Raw genomic sequence first — 16,289 nt, 5'->3', positions numbered from 1 at the left:
TCAGTCAGCCTTCCCTGAGCGCACACACCCCTCCGCCACTTCAGAGGTGGGAGGAGGGAGAGAGCGGGAGAGAGAGGAGTGTAGATAGCGAAACCGAGAAGAGGACAAAGCAGAGAGTGGAAGGGGATGGGGGGTGTAAATGCTGTTGTGTTGGCGTAATTTTAGGATCTATTTAAGGAAGACAGAGCAAAAGGAGTGGCATTGACAGTAGCAGGACAATATATACAATGAATGTGTGACTATGTCTGTGTCTATGTAAATGTGTGTTTTGGTGTGCTGTTTGTACAAAATGTGGTTTGAACGCGTATATGAGCCAGTGTAAAGTTTGAATAGGATTTCAGTGTGCCTGTGAGTCAGGAGGAGGTGCTGACAGTGAACCGCTCCAGCTCAGTAATCTTGCTGTGCTGTAATAAGTTCCCTGTCTCTGTACTGATTGTGTTAAAAGCCACTTTGTTTCCCTGATAATGGTATCAGTGATCTTCAGCCATCTCGCCCACATTCACGGGCCACCGCCGCAGCTAAACAGCCTCCGATTGCTCTCACTGTTCAATTAAATCCCCTCTCTGCTTCTCTCCTCTCCCGGTCCTCAACATAAGAATGCACCAGTGGATATTTATGATGCTTGCACACAACACACTAGTGTGTGTGTGTGTGCGTTTTGTATAAGTGTGTTTGTGTATACGGTAACACACTCGTCTTGATCTTGCAACACTGCTCTGTAGGCATTTGGAATGCTAATAGTATGAATAACTTCCCTCTTGTCTTCCTCTTCCCCTTCTCCTCTTGAGCTGGTGGTGTGCTGGTTAGAGCATGACTGTCGGTACCAGTACACCGAGGACCTGATACAGCACGTTCGTTACGGCCTCATGGACATGGCCGCCCTGCACCACGTGGCACAGTGCCACCCGCTGGTCCAGTCCAGTGCCACCGCCGCCGCCCTAGTGGACGAGGCTCTAGAGTACCACCGAGCCACCTTCGCCCAACCCCTCCGCCAGACCGCCCACACCAAGCCCCGCTTCCAGTCTCTTACCCTCTACATCGCCGGGGGCGCAGGCGCGAGGTGAGCCGCGTGCGGGAGCTGCGCTATTTCAACCCAGCCGCCCAGGAGAACGTGCGCGTGGCCGGGTGCTCCAACTGGAGCGAGCTGGCGCCAATGCCCGCTGGGCGCAGCCACCACTGCGTGGCCGTCATGGGCCACTTCCTGTTTGTGGCGGGTGGCGAGGTGGAGCATTCCACGGGGAGGACGTGTGCGGTGAGGACAGCCTGTCGGTATGACCCCCGGGGGAACCGCTGGACAGAGATAGCCTCCATGAAGGCGTGCAGGGGCCAGTACCTATACGCGGTAGGGGGGAGGAATGAACTGAGACAGGTGCTGCCTACCGTGGAACGCTACTGTCCGAAGAGGAACAAGTGGACCTTTGTCCAGTCCTTTGACCGCTCGCTGTCCTGCCATGCAGGCAGTGTGGCTGACGACCTGCTCTGGGTCTCAGGTACACACACACACACACACACACACAGAGATGGAGAATAGAGCATAACACACACACACACACACAGAGATGGAGAATAGAGCATAACACACTGAACACACACACACCTAGATGGAGAATAGAGCATAACACACTGAACACACACACACACACACACACACACACAGAGATGGAGAATAGAGAATAACTCACTGAACACACACACACACCTAGATGGAGAATAGAGCATAACACACTGAACACACACACACACATCCAGATGGAGAATAGAGCATAACACACTGAACACACACACCCAGATGGAGAATAGAGCATAACACACTGAACACACACACACACACACATCCAGATGGAGAATAGAGCATAACACACTGAACACACACACCTAGATGGAGAATAGAGCATAACACACTGAACACACACACACACATACATACATACATGCCACCTGTGTGTAATACTCTTGTCTGTTACAGGTGGAGTCACAAACACAGCTCAGTACCAGAATAGACTGATGGCGTACGACCCAGAACAGGTAACTAAAGAACAGATAGTACAGAGAAATAACAGAATTGACATCAAAACAATGAAAACCAGAACCGTTTATGTGCTAGCCGAGTAATACGCTTGTTTACTGCAATAGGAGAGAGAGAGAGAGCATGTGTGAGAGAGAGAGAGCGCAGCGCGTGTGTGAGAGAGAGAGAGCGCCTGTGAGAGAGAGCGCCTGTGAGAGAGAGCGCCTGTGAGAGAGAGAGAGCGCCTGTGAGAGAGAGAGAGCGCCTGTGAGAGAGAGAGCGCGCCTGTGAGAGAGAGAGAGCGCCTGTGAGAGAGAGAGAGCGCCTGTGAGAGAGAGAGAGAGCGCGCGCGTGTGTGAGAGAGAGAGAGAGAGCGCGCGCGTGTGAGAGAGAGAGAGCGCGTGTGAGAGAGAGAGAGCGCGTGTGAGAGAGAGAGAGCGCCTGTGAGAGAGAGAGCGCCTGTGAGAGAGAGAGCGCGTGTGTGAGAGAGAGAGAGAGAGCGCGTGTGTGAGAGAGAGAGAGAGAGCGTGTGTGAGAGAGAGAGCGCGTGTGTGAGAGAGAGAGCGCGCGTGTGTGAGAGAGAGAGAGAGCGCGTGTGTGAGAGAGAGAGAGAGCGCGTGTGTGAGAGAGCGCGTGTGAGAGAGAGAGAGCGCGTGTGTGAGAGAGAGCGCGTGTGTGAGAGAGTGAGAGAAAGCGTGTGTGAGAGAGAGAGAGAGCGCGTGTGAGAGAGAGAGAGCGCGTGTGTGAGAGAGAGAGAGAGCGCGTGTGTGAGAGAGAGAGCAGCGTGTGTGAGAGAGAGAGAGCGCTGTGAGAGAGAGAGCGTGTGTGAGAGAGAGAGAGAGCGCGTGTGAGAGAGAGAGCGCGTGTGTGAGAGAGAGAGAGAGCGCGTGTGTGAGAGAGAGAGAGAGCGCGTGTGAGAGAGAGTGTGAGAGAGAGCGTGTGTGAGAGAGAGAGAGCGCGTGTGTGAGAGAGAGAGAGAGAGCGTGTGTGAGAGAGAGAGAGCGCGTGTGTGAGAGAGAGAGAGCGTGTGTGAGAGAGAGAGCGCGTGTGTGAGAGAGAGAGAGAGAGCGCGTGTGTGAGAGAGAGAGAGAGCGCGTGTGTGAGAGAGAGAGAGCGCGTGTGTAGCGCGTGTGTGAGAGAGAGAGAAGCGCGTGTGTGAGAGAGAGAGAGAGCGCGTGTGTGAGAGAGAGAGCGCGTGTGTGAGAGAGAGAGAGAGCGCGTGTGTGAGAGAGAGAGAGAGCGCGTGTGTGAGAGAGAGAGAGAGCGCGTGTGTGAGAGAGAGAGAGCGCGTGTGTGAGAGAGAGAGCGCGTGTGAGAGAGAGAGAGCGCGTGTGTGAGAGAGAGCGCGTGTGTGTGAGAGAGAGCGTGTGAGAGTGAGAGCGCGTGTGTGAGAGTGAGAGCGCGTGTGTGAGAGTGAGAGCGCGTGTGTGAGAGTGAGAGCGCGTGTGTGTGAGAGAGAGAGCGCGTGTGTGAGAGAGAGAGAGCGTGTGTGTGAGAGAGAGCGCGTGTGTGTGAGAGAGAGAGCGCGTGTGTGTGAGAGAGAGAGCGCGTGTGTGTGAGAGAGAGAGCGCGTGTGTGTGAGAGAGAGAGCGCGTGTGTGTGAGAGAGAGAGCGTGTGTGAGAGAGAGAGTGTGTGTGAGAGAGAGAGCGCGTGTGTGTGAGAGAGAGAGCGAGAGCGCGTGTGAGAGAGCGAGAGCGCGTGTGTGAGAGAGCGAGCGCGTGTGAGAGAAAGAGAGAGCGAGCGCGTGTGAGAGAGAGAGAGAGCGAGCGCGTGTGAGAGAGAAAGAGAGCGTGTGAGAGAGAGAGCGCGAGAGCGCGAGAAAGCGCGCGCGTGAGAGAGAGAGAGCGCGCATGTGTGAGAGAGAGAGAGCGCGCGTGTGAGAGAGAGCGCGCGTGTGAGAGTGAGAGAGAGCGTGTGTGAGAGAGAGAGAGCGTGTGTGTGAGAGAGAGCGCGTGTGTGAGAGAGCGCGTGTGAGAGAGCGAGAGCGCGCGTGTGAGAGCGAGAGCGCGCGTGTGAGAGAGCGAGAGCGCGTGTGTGAGAGAGCGAGAGCGCGTGTGTGAGAGAGCGAGAGCGAGCGTGTGAGAGCGAGAGAGAGAGAGAGCGTGAGAGAGAGAGAGAGAGCGTGTGAGAGAGAGCGCGTGTGAGAGAGAGAAAGAGCGCGCGTGAGAGAGAGCGAGAGCGCGCGTGAGAGAGAGCGAGAGCGCGCGCGTGAGCGCGCGTGAGAGAGAAGAGAGCGCGCGCGTGTGAGAGAGAGAGAGAGCGCGCGTGTGAGAGAAGCGCGCGTGAGAGAGCGAGCGCGCGTGAGAGAGCGAGCGAGCGCGCGTGAGAGAGCGAGCGCGCGTGAGAGAGAGAGCGAGCGCGCGTGAGAGAGCGAGAGCGTGTGAGAGCGAGAGCGAGCGCGCGTGTGAGAGCGAGAGCGCGTGTGAGAGCGAGAGCGAGCGCGCGTGTGAGAGCGAGAGCGAGCGCGAGAGAGCGAGAGAGAGCGCGCGTGTGAGAGAGAGAGCGCGTGTGAGAGAGAGAGAGCGTGTGAGAGAGAGAGAGCGTGTGAGAGAGAGAGAGCGTGTGAGAGAGAGAGCGCGTGTGAGAGAGAGAGAGCGCGCGTGTGTGTGTGTGTGAGAGAGAGAGAGCGCGCATGTGAGAGAGAGAGCGCGCGTGTGAGAGAGCGAGCGCGCGCGTGTGTGAGCGAGCGCGCGCGTGTTTGAGCGCGCGAGAGAGAGCGCGTGTGTGTGTGTGAGAGAGAGAGAGCGCGTGTGAGAGAGAGAGAGCGCGTGAGAGAGAGAGAGAGCGCGTGTGTGAGAGAGAGAGAGCGCGTGTGTGAGAGAGCGAGAGCGCGTGTGAGAGAGCGAGTGCGCGTGTGAGAGAGCGAGTGCGCGTGTGTGAGAGAGAGCGAGCGCGTGTGAGAGAGAGAGAGAGAGAGAGAGAGCGAGCGCGCGTGTGAGAGAGAGCGCGAGCGCGCGTGTGAGAGAGAGCGAGCGCGTGTGAGAGAGCGAGCGCGTGTGTGAGAGAGCGAGCGCGTGTGTGTGAGAGAGCGAGCGCGTGTGTGTGAGAGCGAGCGCGCGTGTGTGAGAGCGCGCGAGAGAGAGAGAGAGAGAGCGAGCGTGTGTGTGAGAGAGAGAGCGCGTGTGAGAGAGAGAGAGAGAGAGAGAGCGCGAGTGTGAGAGAGAGAGAGAGAGAGAGCGCGCGTGTGAGAGAGAGAGAGAGAGAGAGAGCGTGTGTGTGTGTGTGAGAGAGAGAGAGCGCGCGTGTAAGAGAGAGCGCGTGTGTGAGAGCGAGCGCGCGTGTGAGAGAGAGAGCGCGCGTGTGAGAGAGAGCGCGCGTGTGAGAGCGCGCGTGCGAGAGAGAGAGAGAGAGGGAGCGCGTGCGAGAGAGGGAGCGCGTGCGAGAGAGGGAGCGCGTGCGAGAGAGGGAGCGCGTGCGAGAGAGGGAGCGTGCGAGAGGGAGAGCGTGCGAGAGAGGGAGAGCGCGGGAGAGACAGCCAGAGAGAGAGCGCATGTGAGACAGCAAGAGAGAGAGAGAGAGACGCGTGTGAGAGAGTGCGTGAGTGAGAGTACGCGTGCGAGTGAGAGAGCATGCTTGTGCCAGACAGAGAGAGAGAACGCTTGCGAGACAGAGACAGAGACAGAACCTGCAAGACAGAGAGAGAGAGAGAGCACGTGCAAGACAGAGAGAGAGAGTGTGTGAGAGACCGACAGAGAGTGTGTGAGAGAGAGAGAGTGCTAGTGCCAGAGAGAGAGAGAGTGCAGTGCCTGAGAGTGAGAGTGCGAGTGCCAGAGAGAGGGAGAGCGAGCACCAGATAGAGAGACAGAGAGTTGACTGAATGCTCTGAGAGACTCTGGGTTGAGGTCAGTCATAAAGTAAGTCTACAGTACTACTGCGAAGAGATGAGCTATAGATGTACTTACCATAGGAGTCTCTGTCTCTGGTGCTGGTGCGCACTCTATCTCTTAGCAGTAGTACTGTAGACTACTTTATCACTGACCTCAACCCAGAATCTTTCAGAGCGTTCAGTCAGCCCACTTACACCCCAATCAGATCACAGCAAAATCAGTCTACTTGAACAGAGTAATACTCAATCATGAGGCATCAAAGCCAAAGGAACTGAGTAACATTAAGAAATGCTATAGATGGAAGGAATGTAGTGTGGAAACATACCAAAATACAATTAGGCAACAACAAATGCAATACATTTTAGACAACTTCCTGGACGAAACATTCCACTGTAATAGTGAAGGTGTTATGTTGACAGTAGATAATCTAAATAGTATATTTGACCTCTCAGCATCCCTATCAAATCTAAAAATTTCAAACAGAAAACCAAAGAAAATTAACAACAATGACTAATGGTTTGATGAAGAATGCAGAAACCTAAGAAATTGAGAAACCTGTTCAACCCAAAACACAGAGACCCAGAAAACCTGAGTCTACTCCTTCACTTTGGTGAATCACTAAAACAATGCAGAAATACACTATGGAAATAGGAACAGCACATCAGAAATCAGCTCGATGTAATTGAAGAATCCATAGACTCTTAACCACTTCTTAGAAATTAGCAAACACTAAACAGATAATTATTTGTGTTGCTATCTGTCCAAAATATAGATGTATTGTCCAAAAATATTTTTGGCTCTATAACAAAGAACAAACAACAACAAAAACATATACATGATCAAATACAAATCTTGGAATCAACTATTGAAGACTAACAGAACACACTGGATTATCCACTTATCTTGAATGAACGACAAGACAAAATAAAAACCCTCCAACCCAAAATGGCCTGTGGTGTTGATGGTATCCTCAATAAAGTGATAAAATATACAGACAACAAATTCCAACTGGCTATACTGAAACTCTTTATCATCATCCTCAGCCCTGGCATATTTCCCAATATTTGGAACCAAGGACTGTTCTCCCCAATCCACAAAAGTGGAGACAAATTTGACCTCAATAATTACTGTAGGATATGCATCAACAGCAACCTTGGGAAAATCCTCTGCATTATTATTAACAGCAGACTCGTGCATTTTCTCAGTAAAAACAATGTACTGAGCTAATGTCAAGTTGGCTTTGTACCAAATTATCGTATGACAGTGTCACGCCCTGGTCTAAGTATTTTGTTTTTCTCTTCATTTATTTGGTCAGGCCAGGGTGTGGCATGGGTTTTTGTATGTGGTGTGTTTTGTTTTGGGATTGTAGCTTAGTGCAGTGTTCTAGATAAGTCTATGGCTGTCTGAAGTGGTTCTCAATCAGAGGCAGGTGTTTATCGTTGTCTCTGATTGGGAACCATATTTAGGCAGCCATATTCTTTGATTGTTTCGTGGGTGATTGTCCTTAGTGTCCTTTTGTCTGTCGTGTATTAGTTTGCACCAGTATAAGGCTGTTTCGGTTTTCGTTACGTTCTTTGTTTTTGTAGTGTTTGTATTTTGATTCGTGTTTCTTCAGTTTATTAAACATAGATCGCAATCTACACGCCGCATTTTGGTCCGACTCTCCTTCACACATAGAAAGCCGTAACAGAATCACCCACCACAACAGGACCAAGCGGCGTGTCAACAGGCAGGAGCAGCAGGAGAAGCAACAGAGGCAGCAGCAGCAGCAGCAGTGGGAGAGGCTGCACTATTTGGATAAATGGACTTGGGAGGAGATCCTTGACGGAGAAGGACCCTGGGAACAGCCTAGAGAATATCGCCGCCCCAAGGAAGAACTGGAGGCGATGAAAGCGGAGAGGCGCTGGTATGAGGAGGCAGCACGGCGACGCGGATGGAAGCCCGAGAGTCAGCCCCAAAAATGTCTTGGGGGGTGGCTAACAGGGAGTATGGCGACGCTAGGTAGGAGACCTACGCCAACTTCCTGTGCTTACCGGGGGGCTAGAGAGACCGGGCAGGCACCATGTTATGCTGAGGTGCTCACGGTGTCCCCAGTGCGGTACATTCCAGCTCCGCGTATCGGCCGGGCTAGAGTGAGCGTCGAGCCTAATGCCATGAAGCCGGCCCTACGCATCTGGTCCCCAGTGCGTCTCCTTGGGCCGGCTTACATGGCACTAGCCTTGCGCACGGTGTCCCCGGTTCGCCTGCATAGCCCAGTGCGGGCTATTCCACCTCGCCGCACTGGCAGAGCGACCGGGAGTATTCAACCAGGTAAGGTTGGACAGGCTCGGTGCTCAAGAGCTCCAGTGTGCCTGCACGGTCCGGTCTACCCTGTACCACCTCCACGCACCAGCCCTCCGGTGGCAGCTCCCCGCACCAGGCTTCCTGTACTTGTCCTCGGGCCAGTACCACCAGTGCCAGCACCACGCATCAGGCCTACAGTGCGCCTCGCCTCTCCAGCGCTGTCAGAGCCTTCCTCCTCTCCTGCGCTGCCGGAGTCTCCCGCCTGTTTAGCGCTGCCAAAGCCTTCCGCCTCTACAGCGCTGCTGGAGTCTCCTGCCTGTTCAGCGCAGCCAGAGCTGCCAGCCTGCATGGAGCAGCCAGAGCTGCCAGCCTGCATGGAGCAGCCAGAGCTGCCAGCCTGCATGGAGCAGCCAGAGCTGCCAGTCTGCAAGAAGCCGCCAGAGCTGCCAGTCTGCAAGAAGCCGCCAGAGCTGCCAGTCTGCAAGAAGCCGCCAGAGCTGCCAGTCTGCAAGAAGCCGCCAGAGCTGCCAGTCTGCAAGAAGCCGCCAGAGCTGCCAGTCTGCAAGAAGCCGCCAGAGCTGCCAGTCTGCAAGGAGCCGCCAGAGCTGCCAGTCTGCAAGAAGCCGCCAGAGCTGCCAGTCTGCAAGGAGCCGCCAGAGCTGCCAGTCTGCAAGGAGCCGCCAGAGCTGCCAGTCTGCAAGGAGCCGCCAGAGCTGCCAGTCTGCAAGGAGCCGCCAGAGCTGCCAGTCTGCAAGGAGCCTGCAGAGCTGCCAGTCTGCAATGAGCTGCCAGTCTGCAAGGAGCCGCCAGAGCCGCCAGTCTGCAAGGAGCCGCCAGAGCCGCCAGTCTGCAAGGAGCCGCCAGAGCCGCCAGTCTGCAAGGAGCCGCCAGAGCCGCCAGTCTGCAAGGAGCCGCCAGAGCCGCCAGTCTGCAAGGAGCCGCCAGAGCCGCCAGTCTGCAAGGAGCCGCCAGAGCCGCCAGTCTGCAAGGAGCCGCCAGAGCCGCCAGTCTGCAAGGAGCCGCCAGAGCCGCCAGTCTGCAAGGAGCCGCCAGTCTGCATGGAGCAGCCAGAGCCGCCAGTCTGCATGGAGCAGCCAGAGCCGCCAGTCTGCATGGAGCAGCCAGAGCCGCCAGTCTGCATGGAGCAGCCAGAGCCGCCAGTCTGCATGGAGCAGCCAGAGCCGCCAGTCTGCATGGAGAAGCCAGAGCCGCCAGTCTGCATGGAGCAGCCAGAGCCGCCAGTCTGCATGGAGCAGCCAGAGCCGCCAGTCTGCATGGAGCAGCCAGAGCCGCCAGTCTGCATGGAGCAGCCAGAGCCGCCAGTCTGCATGGAGCAGCCAGAGCCGCCAGTCTGCATGGAGCAGCCAGAGCCGCCAGTCTGCATGGAGCAGCCAGAGCCGCCAGTCTGCATGGAGCAGCCAGAGCCGCCAGTCGGCATGGAGCAGCCAGAGCCGCCAGTCGGCATGGAGCAGCCAGAGCCGCCAGTCGGCATGGAGCAGCCAGAGCCGCCAGTCGGCATGGAGCAGCCAGAGCCGCCAGTCGGCATGGAGCAGCCAGAGCCGCCAGTCGGCATGGAGCAGCCAGAGCCGCCAGTCGGCATGGAGCAGCCAGAGCCGACAGTCTGCCAGACTCTTCCGGATCCGCCAGTCAGCCAGGATCTGCCAGATCCAACTACCTGCCTGAGCTTCCTCTCAGTGCCGAGCTTCCCCTCAGTGCCGAGCTTCCCCTCAGTGCCGAGCTTCCCCTCAGTGCCGAGCTTCCCCTCAGTGCCGAGCTGCCCCTCAGTGCCGAGCTGCCCCTCAGTCCAGTGGGGTCCTGGGTGAGGACTACTAGGCCATGGTCTGCGGCGAGGGTGGATTATCTAAGGACGCGAGGAAGAGGGACTAAGACTTTGATAGAGTGGGGTCCACGTCCCACGCCGGAGCCGCCACCGTGGACAGACGCCCACCCGGACCCTCCCCTATGGGTTTTGGTGTGCGGCCGGGAGTCCGCACCTTTGGGGGGGGGGGTTCTGTCACGCCCTGGTCTAAGTATTTTGTGTTTTTCTTCATTTTTTTAGGTCAGGCCAGGGTGTGGCATGGGTTTTTGTATGTGGTGTGTTTTGTATCGGGATTGTAGCTTAGTGGGGTGTTCTAGATAAGTCTATGGCTGTCTGATGTGGTTCTCAATCAGAGGCAGGTGTTTATCGTTGTCTCTGATTGGGAACCATATTCTTTGAGTGTTTCGTGGGTGATTGTCCTTAGTGTCCTTTTGTCTGTCGTGTATTAGTTTGCACCCGTATTAGGCTGTTTCGGTTTTCGTTACGTTCATTGTTTTTGTAGTGTTTGTATATTGATTCGTGTTTCTTCAGTTCATTAAACATGGATCGTAATCTACACGCCACATTTTGGTCCGACTCTCCTTCACACCTAGAAAACCGTAACAGACAGACCATGTATTCACCCTGCACACCCTAATTGACAAACAAGCAAACCAAAACAAAGGCAAAGTCTTCTCATGCTTTGTTGATTTAAATTTGGCATGAGGGTATACAAATTGATGGAAAGTGGTGTTGGGGGAAAAACATACAACATTATAAAATCCATGTGCACAAACAACAAGTGTGAGGTTAACATTGACAAAAAACACACATTTCTCCCCACAAGGTCGGGGGGTGAGACAGGGATGCAGCTTAAGCCCCACCGTCTTCAACATATATATCAACGAATTGGCAAGGGCACTAGAACAGTCTGCAGCACCCGGCCTCACCCTACTAGAATCTGAAGTCAAATGTCTACTGTTTGCTGATGATCTGGTGCTTCTGTCACCAACCAAAGAGGGCCTACAGCAGCACCTACATCTTCTGCACAGATTCTGTTAGACCTGGGCCCTGACAGTAAATCTCATTAAGACCAAAATAATGGTGTTACAAAAAAGGTCCAGTCGCCAGGACCACAAACACAAATTCCATCTAGACACTGTTGCCCTAGAGCACACAAAAAATTATACATACCTTGGCCTAAACATCAGCGCCATAGGTAATTTCCACAAAGCTGTGAACAATCTGAGAGACAAGGCATGAAGGGCCTTCTTGGCCATAAAAAGGAAAATAAAGTTTGACATACCAATTAGGATCTGACAAAAAAATACTTGAATCAGTTATAGAACACATTGCCCTTTATTTTTGTGAGGTCTGGGGTCTGTTCACTAACCAAGAATTCACCAAATTAGGCAGATACCCGCTTATTATCAAAATCCAGAAATAAACTGCTAAATTCTAAAACCACTTAAAAGGAAGTGATTCCCAAACCTTTCCATAACAAAGCCATAACCTACAGAAAGATGAACCTGGAGAAGAGTCCTCTAAGCAAGCTGATCCTGGGGCCCTGTTTACAAACACAAACAGACCCCACAGAGCCCCAGGACAGCAACACAATTAGACCCAACCAAATCATCAGAATATAAAAAGATAATTACTTGAATCATTGACAAGAATTAAGAAAAAATACAGAGTAAACTAGAATGCTGTTTGGCCCTAAACAGAGAGTACACAGTGGCAGAATACCTGACCACTGTGACTGACCCAAATTTAAGGAAAGCTTTGACTATGTACTGACTCAGTGAGCATAGCCTTGCTATTGAGAAAGGCCGTCGTAGGCAGACCTGGCTCTCAAGAGAAGACAGGCTATGTGCACACTTCCCACAAAATGAGGTGGAAACTGAGCTGCACTTCCTAACCTCCTGCCAAATGTATGACCATATTAGAGAGACATATTTGCTTAAGATTACACAAATCCACAAAGAATTTGAAAACAAACCCAATTTCGGTAAACTCCCATATCTACTGGGTGAAATACCACATTGTGCAATCACATTAGCAAGATTTGTGACCTGTTGCCACAAGAAAAGAGCAACCAGTAATGAACAAAAACCATTGTTAATACAACCCATATTTATGTTTATTTATTTTCCCTTTTGTGCTTTAACCATTTGCACATCGTTGCAACACTATATATACATATGACATTTGAAATGTCTTTTTTTTTTTGGAACTTCTGTGAGTAATGTTTACTACTCATTTTTATTGTTTATTTCACTTCTGTATATTATCTACTTCACTTGCTTTGGCAATGTTAACATATACATTTCCCATGCCAATAAAGCCCTATGAATAGAATAGAATTGAATTGAGAGAGCAGGAGACCGGGAGAAAGTAGGAGACAGAGAAAGTCTCATTTGTATTCACCGTGGAGCTACATTCACCTGCCAGGAACACCAACCCCCCCCCTCACTACCCTCAACAGATGGTCACCCGCCAGCTTCTACCACACACACACACACACGTACACACACACACACACACACACACACACACACACACACACACACACACACACACACACACACACACACACACACACTTACAAAATAACCAAAGACACACTTACAAAACAACCAAAGACACACTTAGTCAAATGTGCACAGTCGGATACATCTTTGTAAAATGGAGAGAGTGAAGTATATTATTAGGAAGGGGGGTGAAATCATTAGGAAAAATCATAGCCCTGGTGTCACATTATTTATCCAGCACTGAACATACATCAATTACCCAAGCAGGCATACGCTAAAATATTAATCCATCTATTCAACATCTCATCTTCTCACCATCCTTTTCCCTCCTCACCTTCTCTTTCTCTCATCCTCTCTCCCCCCTCCTCTCGCCCCTCTCTGTCTCTTTCACCCCCCCTCTCTCCCCCCTTTCCCTCTCTGACAGAACCAGTGGCTGGCCCGCAGTCCCATGCTACAGAGGCGAGTTTACCATGTCATGGCCGTGGCGAGAAGGCAGCTGTATGTGCTGGGAGGAAATGACCTGGACTACAACAACGACCGCATCCTGGTCCGCCACATCGACTCCTATGACATAGACATGGACCAGTGGACCCGCTGCACCTTCAGCCTACTCACGGGTGGGTGGGCTGCGTATACACACATGCTCATGCATACGCATGCACGTGCACACACAGGCAGGCAGACACACGCACCTGCACACACGTGTACACGCACATACTAGAGGGGAGCTTCCCTGTGAATTTGTCAAGTATGTTCAAGGTGAAGTCATGAGAGGAGATGGAGGCACTTATTTTCGGGAACTTTCCCAACGCACCCTGTGTCTCAGATGACATTGAGTCATCTGGCCTCTCTTTGGCACAGCGAATCATTGTTTTCGCTCTATCCTCTGCAGGTCAGAACGAATCTGGCGTGGCAGTCCATGATGCCCGAATCTATGTTGTCGGTGGATATTCTATTTGGACCAATGAGCCCCTAGCGTGTATTCAGGCGAGTGACCTTGACAGGTTTAAGTAACCTAAAAAATGGTATGTTTTATTAAACTATGCTGTGCGTAGTTTATAAGGTTATAATGCATTATAGGGAAAGAGGGTATTCATAGCAAATGTTATCTTAATACAATATTCTATTGTTCCATGTGCATGACATGTTTATTTCACTTCCTGTTGTCCAGGTGTTAGATGTGAGCACGGAGGGGAAGGAGGAAGTGTTCTATGGACCAACTCTACCGTTCGCCTCCAATGGAATAGCAACGTGTTTCCTCCCTGCTCCATGCTTCACCTGCCCCAACCTACAGACTCTACAAGTGCCCCATCACAGGATAGGGGCTGTCTGACACACTAATAGAGACTACAGTAAATACATCATGCAAACAACTCATATGGACATACATACAATTATGTAACACAAAATAATAGAACCAAAGGTCTGCTCCTTTACAACAGCCCCACTCTTCCTCTAAAAGGCATTCACAAACACACACACACGCACACACGCACGCACGCACGCGCGCGCGCACACACACACACACTTCAAGTGCAGGCGTCACTGCCCATCCTGAGGATAAAAAAAGGAAGGTCCTCAAAGAGGAAGGTCCTCAAAGTTCCCTATTCCTATCCAGCTACCCTGTTATGATGGACTGATCTTCCATCAGCTGCAGGGTTTGGGTCAATTCCATTTCAATTCAGTCAATTCAGGAAGTAACCAGAATTCTGATGACAATTTTGCTAATTGAAAAGCATTGAGAATAATAGATATTGATTGGAGTAATATATCCTGAATTGACCCCAACCCTGCTCAGAAGACTGGCTCTAGTCAAACTGGTGCAGAACAGTAGATCGCAATGCTGGAGCACTCAAGGGGAGCAGAGCTCTCTACGGAGTGAAATGGCTCCCTCTTTTACTAATGCACTATAGGGCTATTGGCACTCTAACTAGCTGTACTTACTACTTGCCATAACCCATCTACTCAATACAAAGCCAATGGACTCACCCACAGTCATTTCAATTGAAACCTGTCCTGTGTAAACTGTGGACCCGTCTTACTCTTTCTCGAGCGTGTGTTTTTCTGTTCAAGCTCAGGTTTGAAGACTGTTTTAACAGTTGAGTGAATGTCTGACCACGTAGCATACAGTGCATATACTCAGCACACTGTGTGTCGGAGAGCCTACGCTATGTGTCGCCTCTGTCTTATGCCATTTTCAAAACATATTTTTTTTACTTCGACAAAGAAATAACGCTGTTTCACCTCCAGCAGTGAGAGAGAGAGAGGACTTTAAAATCATGTCTTGTTTTCAGAATAAAGAGGTCCAGTACTGTATCAATAAAGCCCGTGATAAGTTGAACCGAGCAAGTTGTTCATCCGCTGTATTGTGTTAGTCTGAAATACGGGAGCATTTTTTTGTTGTTGCTTTTGGGTGGGTTGTGTTGTTGTTTTTTCTATTGGGCACAGGGTGCTTTTTTTCCTGGTTTACATTCTCCCTTTTGCAGGATTTACTATCATTTATTCTATACTTAGCACATTTTCTCATCTGCTTGCACGCACTATATCGAGGCGTTTTTTTGTATTTCCCTTATGCAACGCACTAACTATTATTAGAAACTGGGTGGTTCGAGCCCTGAGTGCTGTTTGACTGACAGCCGTGGTATATCAGACCCTATACCACGGGTATGACAAAACATGTATTTGCATTGCTCTAATTACTTGGAAAGCAGTTTATAAAGCAATACGGCACCTCTGGGTTTGTGGTATATGGCCAATATACCACGGTTAAGGGCTGTATCCAGGCACTCTGCATTACGTCGTGCATAAGAACAGCCCTTAGCTGTGGTATATTGGCCATATACCACAGCCACTTGGGCCTTATTGCTTAACTATACCACAAGTATACAAAACATTAAGGATGCCTGCTCTTTCCGTGACAGAGTGACCAGGTGAATCCAGGTGAAATCTATGATCCCTTATTGATGTCACTTAAATCCTCTTCAATCAGTGTAGATGAAGGTTGAGGAGACAGGTTAAGGAAGGATTGTGTATTTTTGCAATTCATAGGGTGAATGGGCAAGACAAAAGTTTTAAGTTCCTTTGAACAGGGTTTGTGCCAGGCGCAGCGGATTTGTCACGAACTGTAACGCTGCTGAGTCTGAACAATGGTCCCCCACCCAAAGGCCATGTAGCCAACTTGACAACTGTGGGAAGCATTGGAGTCAACCTGGGCCAGCATCCCTGTGGAATGCTTTCGACACCTTAAGTAGAGGGAGGGGGATATATCTACCAGTCTGTCTATCCTGCCCTCTAGCCAGCAATCATAGTGACAATAGTGGTAGGTGGACCGTTTGTCCAGATCTGCAATGGTCCGTCACAGTGGACACATCATACCCATAAAAACACGGAAATGTTTGTTTTTCACATCGTGAAGTTTACCAAAAAATATATAATTCATTGTGAGTTTTTGATAGCCGTGTAATTCTCTCTCTGGCAAGGTGAGTTTTATCAATATATTCGCCTCAGTTTACTTAACATGTGCAATTCTAATTATCGATAAAAGGGACCTTGTCTGAGAGAGATTTGTGCTGTTATAAAAATGTCACGCCAGGGTAAGCCTACAACGAAACAAAGACCTTATACGAAGTAGCTCTAAAATCCCAGAAGGAAAAATGAATGGCTAAAAAAACAGATTGGGAACCATTTCCTGGGTTTTATGACTCACACTGTGGTACTCAATAGGCTAATTAGCAATCATGGCACACATATAATCATACAAAGCTGCACCAATATTCAATATGTATCCACATAAAGAGGAAGAGCTGATAGGAAGTGGATAGGCCAGGTAAATCACTGAGCATGA

At 51.1% G+C, this 16,289-nt stretch overlaps 1 pseudogene; it reads left to right on the top strand.

Annotated features, from left to right (window-relative positions):
* The window catches only part of LOC135522495 (kelch-like protein 32), a 43,116-nt pseudogene extending 28,326 nt beyond the window's left edge, over positions 1–14,790 (top strand).
* The last annotated feature ends 1,499 nt before the right edge of the window (positions 14,791–16,289 follow it).

This window comes from Oncorhynchus masou, chromosome 30, assembly GCF_036934945.1.
Source record: "Oncorhynchus masou masou isolate Uvic2021 chromosome 30, UVic_Omas_1.1, whole genome shotgun sequence".
NCBI classification, from domain to species: Eukaryota; Metazoa; Chordata; class Actinopteri; order Salmoniformes; family Salmonidae; genus Oncorhynchus; species Oncorhynchus masou.
Note: the sequence above shows the minus strand (reverse complement) of the source record. Positions and strands in the feature narration are given on the sequence as shown.